This window comes from Trachinotus anak, unplaced genomic scaffold (genome assembly GCF_046630095.1).
Source record: "Trachinotus anak isolate AG129_WGS33_773 ecotype Australia unplaced genomic scaffold, CSIRO_AGI_Tana_v1 ptg000039l, whole genome shotgun sequence".
Classification (NCBI taxonomy): domain Eukaryota; kingdom Metazoa; phylum Chordata; class Actinopteri; order Carangiformes; family Carangidae; genus Trachinotus; species Trachinotus anak.
In genome coordinates, this window is record NW_027273890.1 from 3,965,984 (window position 1) to 3,976,135 (window position 10,152).

A 10,152-nucleotide genomic window follows, 5' to 3' on the forward strand; every position below is an offset into this window, starting at 1 on the left:
AGCTTCACATCCACCTGCTCTGTATCAGTGTGTTACAACTGTTAGATTCAATGGGCAAGAGGAGTCTCAAAGTCACAGCTCTTTAGATTTGATGCTAAAATTATCCACATGAAAAGTAATTTCCATTTGCTGCCAATCCAGTGGTTTAGGCACCATCTGGTCCTCGTAATGACTTCATGATGACTCATTACCCACTTTAGTTTCACTCTTGAATGATTCTGACACGGCAGACTTCAGGTAACATCACGGAAAGTTGTGTCTAAAAGTCCTGGATATGTCAAAACCCACTAACAAAAACAAGGTGCGTTGCAGTGATCACCGCCATCAAAACATACGACTGTTAAATTTCCTCTGAAATCCACTGAAGTAAAGGGAACATTACACAAAGGAATAAAGAGAATACAAATAGATTATTGGTCATATTTACGTGACATAATTAGATAACAACAAACCATAAAATGACATGTTGTGTCTGAACAAATGGCAGCAAAGGCCAGTAGCTGCAGAGAAAACCTCCACATTAAAGAATGTGTAAGAGCAAAACTGTTTTGGGATTTAATATTGGTTCATGTTGCAGATGAACCCAGGTCCAGACAGTCGGCCAATAGAGGGCATAATCCTGCCATAGAGAAACAGATCATACAAACACAGTTTAACAGGGTTGATTTAAACACCCCACAGACGTGGAAACATGTTTAACTTGGATGTACTGTGTGTATTTCCTAACTTGAATATGATTCCTGAATTAGTTTGAATGGTGGTGTAAGGCGGGTATGATAGGTCCAAACAAAAAACAACTAAAAACAACACAGCTCATTACACAGTCCACACTCTTTCCCTCACAAATCACTCCACTGCTGGCAGCACTCCTCCTGACCCAGATTTACACTCAGTAATAGGTGATATCTTAGGCAGCTCAGAACTGTGTAACTAATAATCCAGTTTGTCCATTCAGAGCAACAGCACAGAGCGGGAGGAGCTCCTATACATCAGGATTGAGATCTACGCCTCTGAAGCTCTGGAGCTCATCTCCCAAGAGTCCTGATCCCATCCCCTGGGCGAAATCTGGCATCGGCCCACTCTCTGCCTGCCACCAACCCCCCACCCCCCCTTTCAGCAGCCAGAGCTCAGAGTTTGGATGAATTTACCGCTTGCAGACACAGCTTTGTTCTATTTCGATACAGTCATGGCCTGTTCTCCATTTCTCCATTTGACTTGTTCACTTTTCTTCTTCCCCTCAACATCCTTCAAACTCAAACAGCTCAGTACGTTTAAGCACAGAAAAATGGTTCCTCTAAATGCTTTGTAGTTCTACAAAGAACCATCACCAGTTAAAGAACCTCTAATCGTCGATTTAATCGTGGCTGATGGCATAAAATAAATATACTTACATGCAAGGTTTTCTGAATAACTATTAAAAAAGGTTCTACGAAGACATTTCTTTATATACATATACAACTTGAATAGGTTCTTTATATATAAATAAAGAACCTATTCAAGTTCTTTGTAGAACCCAACCAGTCCTCCAACCTGAACAACCATGTCATTTTTTTAACCCTCTGATACGACCCATAGCAGTGTCTCCTGAAATGGCTGCATGGTTATAATAATAAACACACAGACTGTATGGAGTCTGTGTACACCCTACCTTTGTCACCATGGTTACTATAATTTAGGAAAAGATGGTGATTAAAATAAATACTTCCTCAACATTAGACTGTTTTTTTGTCATGGTTACAACACTGGGTCATAATAACCTGCTGACAGACGACCTATGGGCTGGTTTTTTACAGGACAGTCTCGTGGTGCCTCAATGACCCATTTTTGACAGTTCTTTGAGGCACCTTTGGGAGCTACCAGAGGTGCCTCAACTATCTTCTAAAAAGTTCTTTGTGGAACCAAAACATTTTTTCTCTGTGTCATCACTCTGAAGAACCACTTTTGGTTCCAGGTAGCAACTTTATTTTCTGAGTGTATCATAATGATCTTTATTCCCCTGCTTTGTGAGCTCATGAATAGAAACAGGAATGAGTCAGGAATTATACAGCATCTCTTCAGGTATTCAAATATACTGCTGTATTTAGCCCCTGACTTGTATAAAGCCCTGACATTTCCATAGTTATTAAAAGAAAAATTATCCTAATTGCAGTTTGATTCTGCACAGCACAGAATTTAATGACAGCTGAGAATAATTAATTTGTTTTGGGGAAACCCTGTTGGTGTGACCCAGTTTGGAAAGTTGGCTGGTTTCTCTGGTGAATGTTGTTTGTGTGAACAATGCACCACTCTTGAAAAATTAATTTCAACTGCTTTTTCAGTTAATGCCTGTACTTCACAGCATCAGCAGTTTGGAAGATAAGTGAGAAAGGTCAATTACTTGTTCATTATTGAAGACCTCATGTTTTCTTACTCCTACAAAACATTCTTGTACTGATAATGCTTTTACTCAATTTCAAAAAAGGGTTGCAGGATAACAGCAGGTAACAACATCCTGAGGTTTGACATGATGCCCTTGAGAGTGGACTCGTTTCCAGTGAGTCAAAATAAAAAGGATTAAAAGATGAAATCTTTTATTAAATCTAATTTTGTTTGAAAATGAAGCAGAAAGGAGATGCAGGATTAAAAAAGACTAAAGTAATGTTTAAAACAATCCAGGAAACAAAATAACCAGAGACAGAGGCACATGGGCAGCTTCATGTATTCAGTTTTATATTAAAACCATCATCATCATCATCATCATCATCATCATCATCATCATCATCATCATCATCATCATCATCATCATCATCATCATCAGGAGGAGGCAGCAGAGCTGGGAAACAGGTTCATAACAACATTGGACTTCACACTGGATTTCATATCTGCACTTATTATGGTCTGTCTTTTGTGCAGCACTTTAAATGTAATGACTGCAGTGCTGATTGTATAGACAAAACTGAGTGTTGCATAATAACTAAGTTAATGCTAAAAAGACCCAGACAGTGTTATGTAAGAACATTTAACTTCATGCATTGAAATCAACTGACATTTTGAGACATGCTAATCAGTCAGCATCAGGCTGGAATATATTTTAATCATCGTAATCAACACATAGCTCCTGGTGGGGGTTTGAAAGTAAAAGTGGAAATTCCAGCTTTTGCATTTGTTTCTCATCTTGTGCTTTGGGATGTTTTGATTAGAGGGAAACACAAAGAGTAAGAGAATGAGATGACATGCAAAATTACTAATACATGACGTGTGAATTGGTAAGAAAATCACCCAGAAAATAGAAATTGAGAAAAAAAGACATGGTTGGACAGCGTATGGTCAATGTGTGAAACTGAGGACATTTGAAAACTGTTGTGGAAATGCTGTAAACAACAGACGTAGTGTCAGCTGGTTTCAGCTCTTCATCTGTTTGCTTCTCTCCGCCCCTCTGTGCTCACAGTATTTTACTTCAGCTGAATTCACAATAAATCTGTTCTCATTGTTTGTTTCTGTTGTCACTGAACAGAACAGTGACTGAAACGTGGCCCATTAAGAATACATGTTAACCAGCAGTCACTTCCAAGATGCTGCTCTGCTGCAGCTAAAGCCCTGAATTTATAACCAAGACATCGTCTGACAAAAATCACCAAACACATCAGGAAAAATCTCTCTGGATACTGGAGACTGAGACCAAGAGACTGAGGTTTGTCCAAAAAGTCGCCAGATTTGTCACCAGATGCTTTTTTGAAAAGAAAAAAAAAATCTCTAAAACAAATGTGCTAAATTGGGAAACACTGCAGACTGTTGTGAAACTGTTGATGCCAATTCATTTTAAAAGAGCCACAACCAACAGGGAAACTCCAACACCTTGATCACTCAACTCTATCACTCGGTCTCGGTCAGTCACAGACATTCATGTTTGCAGGACCCCACTGTTGCAGTCCGGCCAGAAATAGTGTAAAATTTGCATGCAACAAAACAATGAACAAAAAAGTCAATCAACCTTTTCATGAATTCTGTCTGACAATATGGCTGAAATGAAATTGAAATATCAATAATATGTTCATATTTTTCATTCCTGTTTATAATTATGATTGAAAATAAACCATGGCGCCAGTCTGGGGATGTCAGGACTCCACTCATTCCTCCTTCACCCAGCTGTATTTCAGTGTTGGGTAAATTCCACATTACACCTCTGGTTTGACTCAGGAGATATTTTCCATAATGATTTTTGCTCTGGGAGGGAAAAAAAGCTTGGGATACTTGGAATCCATATTCCAAGTTGCCATAGGCAACTGTGAGAGGTTTACAGAAATCCATTTCCGTATTATATCCTCAGACTGGAGGCCCAATGCCTCCCTGCTTTCCCTACTTTAATTTCAGGACCTGCCCTGCATCCAGAATCACATGAAAGTGTTTACAATGAGTTTGCACTGCACACATGCAGCAGACCTGGCAGACAGAGCGCACTCACATTTCAAACTTCCCCTGTCAGCAAACATGCAGCCATAAGAAACAGGTCTTGGTTTCTGTCTACAGTCTAAACTCTGCTGTATTCATGCTTCCATTGAATTAATCCAATTTAGGTATACATACACACAATGACTTAAAGTTAAAATATGTAACTTCTCCTCATTAAAATGTCCAAAAACGACTCAGTTTACGTTATATATTTTCTATTGAGTTGCGTTTCTACGTTGTCCTAAATGTTTCCAGCATTTTTAAGACCTGGCGAAATCAGTGATTCTAATCATGGTAACTGTCTGTTTCATTTGGGCACAATGGTATCACACGTTGACAAAAACAACTTTTTATCCAGATTTAAGCCACACTTTTTAGATCTTGGTCCTTTTAAACTATATATTTTAACCACTTAGTCATTGGACGTCTTGATCTTAAGTTATCAGAGAAACAAAGAGAGCAAACATCAGGCAGCTGAGCTCCGAGCTGCTTTGAGACATCCTGCGTCTGTTAAATACTTTTTCTCATCTACCGTAGAAGAAATAGTTTTTAACTCCATTTCAACACAAACTCCTCCCTCGACCTTTATCACAGAATCTCACCAAACTGTGTCTCAGTTGTACGGAGAGGAGCAGGAGGAGCTGCTGCCCTTTGTTGAATGCTTTGCCTGACAGCTGAGTTTGGCTCACAGGATTTCCAGAGGGAGCAACTGCAAAGCACTTAATGAGAGCGAACGCCTCACTGACTGTTTTAAAAGAGCAGGTGAAGATACTGATGGATATGGAAGCTTCTTCATTTAGTTCAGTCACCTTTGAGAAAATCACAACGATCATTCACATTCATCCAAAAATCTCCACGGACGTTAATTGTCGGAGAAAACACAAGCAGCCCGAGCCGACCAATCACAGCCCTTGCAGCCTGCATGTGGGATCTCCATTGTACGGAAGTGTTTCCAAGGAGACACAAAAAAGAGTGACAAGCCTGAGGGACACAATATTATAAGCTAAAAAGTATCCAACAATGAAAATAGAGTACAACCAGTGGTCAATAACAAAGCAATATATACCATCATGCATTGCAGAGAAAATGACCTGAGTAGCGTCTGAAAGTGTTTTTCATTTTACTGATGCACTCACTGTACAGTCTCCTACATAGGACTCTCTGGATGGTGAGCAGAGAGGAGTGAACGAATGAGTGATACAACATCCCAGCCCATTTTGCCACTTTTTTGTCCCCTGGAAACACTTCTGATGTCATTAATGCATTTGCAGCATGTTTCTGTGAAAATCAATTATATATATCATGCATGGCAGGCTTTTTCAGTGTATCCTGTAACTGCTTCCCTTTAAAATAAAGAGTAGATTCCTGTGATTCAAATCCCTAACCCTAACACAAGGGATTCACAGGAAACAGTGTATGTGTGCATTTTACCTGATGCAGAAGACAACAGTGTTTATACTGTTTGTGTTGTTAAAACACACACTCATTACCACCACAGATGTTGTCAAATTAACCAGAACTGAACTCTTCAGAATTATAACTCAGGTATTTCTGCCAGAGACCATTTGCTCTGAGCCAAACCAGCTCACAGCCCTGCTCACACATGTGATCATCAGGCCGTACTGTACCACAGCCAAGACGACAGTACGCACGGAAAATCACCTGGATAATATGTAATCAACATGCAATGGGAAAAACACTTCACACCTGCACTCTAGACAATGATGCAATCTATCAGAAGTGCATGTCTGCCTTCCACCTGTCTTCTTAGCCTTGCATTCCACATGCTTCACGGTGCCAAGCAGGGGGAACTGCTGGGAAACTGCAATCACAATCATCTCCTTTCAGAGCCAGAGCTCAGATTGGCTCTCCAGCTGTTTCGCCGCTTTCACAGGGCACTGACACCAAACGATCAAAGCAATATTAAAACAGATACTGGGATAATTTGTTTTCTCACAGAAGTGCTTGATGGACATAGGAGTGGAAATTATGAAAATGTATTTTCATACCTAGAGTCCCCTTAATGCTTCCTGGTTGACGGTGAAGGCAGAGTTAGTCACTGTGTCCAGAATTATCTGATGACAAAGCCAGACTCTTATCCTCCCTTTGTTGTTTCTTTTACAATTACAATGGCCCCCGTGAAATCTAAGAAGCTTATATGCAACAAACCAAAGATACAGCTGGCAGTGATTGAGTAAGAGCTGAACCAATTTCAAGGATTTTACTTATGACTTCATCATGTGGAGCGCAGCCAGCACTGTACAAAAAGCTGACAGCTGCATTCATCCTGATGTCTGTAAGCAGTACGCCACGTCTCCGCAGTCATTCTATAGCTATTCAGATCCTGTTGTGGACCCTCTGACATCTGCCTCGAACCATACATATATTTAAAATGAAGACACACTGCCACTTGTCAAATACTATGAGGCAGCTGTGTAAATTATAGAGCTCTGCTGTCTCAGAGGGTTCAGCAGCGCTTCCCCGCACAAAGAGTCTGCTTACATTTTTTTGTATCACTTATTGTTATTGATATTGAACATTATACAACACTTTCCTATAGTGGTTTTCATAAATCTTTCACATCTTCCTTGAAACTACCCCACCCCCCTCTCTCCCTCCCTCTCCCTCTGGGTCGCCACCATTGGTAAATATCATATTTAGGTAATTAGGTTATCATGTATTGATTCAAACACCTCGCGGTTGTATCCCTCCATCAACCAGCCAAGTTGCAGAAAATATTGTCACAATCTCCCCTTCCTGAGTTACAGGAACTGTGACATTATGATGTCACAGTGAAGTTGACCTTTAACCATTTGGATATAAAATGTGATCACTTAATTTTATCCTTATAGATATTTGAGTTGAATTCTGTCATAATTAGTGTATGATTTTCTGAGTTATGGCCAAAACTGTGTTTTGAGAGGTCACCTTGACTTTGACCTCTGACCTTTGACCACCAAAATCTAATCAGTTCATCCTTGAGTCCAAATGATTTTTATGCCAAGTTTGAAGAAGTCAAACTCAAGGCATTCCTGAGATATCACGATCATGGGAATGGGATGGATGTAGGGATGGACAGAGAACCCCAAAAAGAAAAATACCAAACTATCAGGTATTGATTCCAAAAATGTGAGAAATTAATCTGATATTTTATTTTATATTTTGTTTGATTGTGTAGCCAAGCCTTTCACTCACTGTGTAAGAAGAAAGTTCATTAATCCAAAGGTTCTAAGATGGACCACAAACACATCTATGTCTTTGTCAAGCAATAACACGCTTCACTTATAATAGGCAGAGATTAACTAACTTACTTTCATGAGTTTTTTGGGACAATGCTTTTGGAATAAGATCAAGAATACAAATCTCTGTACAGGGATTTCTTTGTGTATGATGTGAGAAATGTGCTGATTATTCCTTTCCTGTCCTGTGCTTATTTACACCTCCACAGGCGTAAAAAGAACGCCCACCATTCCTTCTCTGTAACGTCTGTCCGAAGATCCTCTATTCAAGCCGTTCTTATATAATTTGAGGATTCTGTAGATGCACTTTCCAATCTTCTTAGATTTTAATTCAACCCTTAAATATTCTGTCGCTGATGGTCAACTTGTTCCAAGAATTATTTTACAATACAGTGTCGTGTATTTTTTAAATCCATAATTTTCCAGAATGTCTTGTCATAATTCCTCAGAGAGTGATCTGTTGTTTAATTCATGTTTTTAATGCCTGCACATAAAGCAGCATTAATAAAGCTGCTTGAGTTTTCACAGTCCATTGAATGTCTCAACACCCCTGGAGATGCAGGTATGTCAGCTATTTCTCCCCATATGTTTGTTTCGGTGAAAGGTTCTTGTTCAGTCACGTTCTCTGGAAACGCTCTCTGCAGGGAGAGAGGTGACGAGAGCCCGACTGTTCGTCCATCTGTCCCACAGTGGGAGCTCCCACTGGTGCTTGGGTCTCTCCCTCCGGTGAGCCCCAATGTGCCAAGAAGATTTCCCTTAAATTACACGCTGTGGACAGCGTGTTTAGTCTGTGTTCATTTATTAGCTTCATCAGACTAAGCAAGCTGTTTGCTCACTGGAGGAGACTGGAACTATCACTGCTGTGTTTTCGTTGAACTTTGTACCAATAGACATCAGATCTTTGAAGGTTAAAGATTTTTTATCTGTTACTGGAAAACGAGAATAAAATGTGCACGTGCATGTTTTTGCATGTAATCCTCACAGCAGCTGTTTGTCCGTTTTTACCCTTCTATGAGCACAGGCAGACCCCACCATCTTTATTAACCTGCTGTCTCCCACAGTGGCTACCCTAGACTCTGGAGGGGTCCCAGGCAAAGAGTCCGATTGAAGCCCAGTGAAGGCCCCTCTCCACATGCAGACCATTGGCAAATGCTTCTGGATGTTCCCTAAATGCCACACATGCAGGCTATTGGTAGACACTACAATTTGCAGATGTTTCCTAAACACCTCACCTGAAGAAAATCAGAAGAGACACTAGCTACTGCTCACATCATCAGGGGCCCCACACAGGGACAGTTTGGGGCAACAGTAGTGGACAGTATAGTGTCTTTATTGGAAGTTTGGGGGGGGGGTTACAGTTGTCATTTCAAAATGTGCCAATGCGAGGGCCTATTGAGGGGGGCCCTTTGTCCTTGGGGGTCCCAAACACTTTCCTGGTTTGCCTCTTGTCTCTCATGTTGTTATGGATTCCATGTTTGTGCACGACAGCTGTTTATGAAGCTAGAACAATTATTGAACTGATCAGGAATCAGGTAAACAGTAACAGCTCAGTGCACCTCCTGTACTGTTGAAGCAGACATCATCAGGGGCCACTCTTCGCTAGAGCCACTCTTTATCATCCCTTTAATGAGACAGGGAGAAGGATGATTAATATCAGTGTGACTTGAGTAGCTGTTACCATAGGGAACATGCCCTGTAGTGGCTGACATAGTTACAGCTGAGAGGAGCAAAGATTATGTGAGTAACCACAACAGGAGGTGGTTTGAACAACTGGATTTTAGTCCGTTTTGAATCTTTCTTGACTTTTTGATATCACTAACTTCCTGCTCCACCACAGTATAAATGGGTCTAAGTGTTTCAGAGAGGATTTTGCCAAACTAGATGGTGCAATTCAGAGAGATGGGCCAGACAAAGAAGTGTTAAAACATAATACAAGTTCCAAGCCAAACCTTAACCAATCACAGTGTGTGAGCACAAGACAAACACCCACTGTTCTAAAACACAACGTGTGCTTTTTATCTGCATCGGTCCCCACAGCAGCTGCAGTTCGGCCCTAGGGCACTTTTGTATCCTGTTGACATGTTGCTTTTGATAACAACATTCCTGCTGGGGAATCCAAACAAAGTAAGATAATGGCAACCTAAAAGCTGCGTGAACAGGAGTGAACTAGTACTCAGGGACAAATTATGTTTAAGAAGCTTTTTCTTAGCTCCGAGCCCTGCCTCGAGTAGTTGGGTATCCAGAGGGAGAGTATCACTGAGTATTACTCAGTCTCTAAGTACAGCAGTATCTTTTCTTGGGTGATGACAAGTGCACATGTCAGTAAGAGGCATGTTGGTTTGAGAAATTCAAGACTTTTAATTTCTGCATCTCTGTAGAGATGAACAGTCTGACTGATGGCAAACAAAAAGTACAAAAAGTACATCAGTACATGAGTAATCACCTGTATTTAAAATGCCACTTCATACTATAATACTGCAAAGTT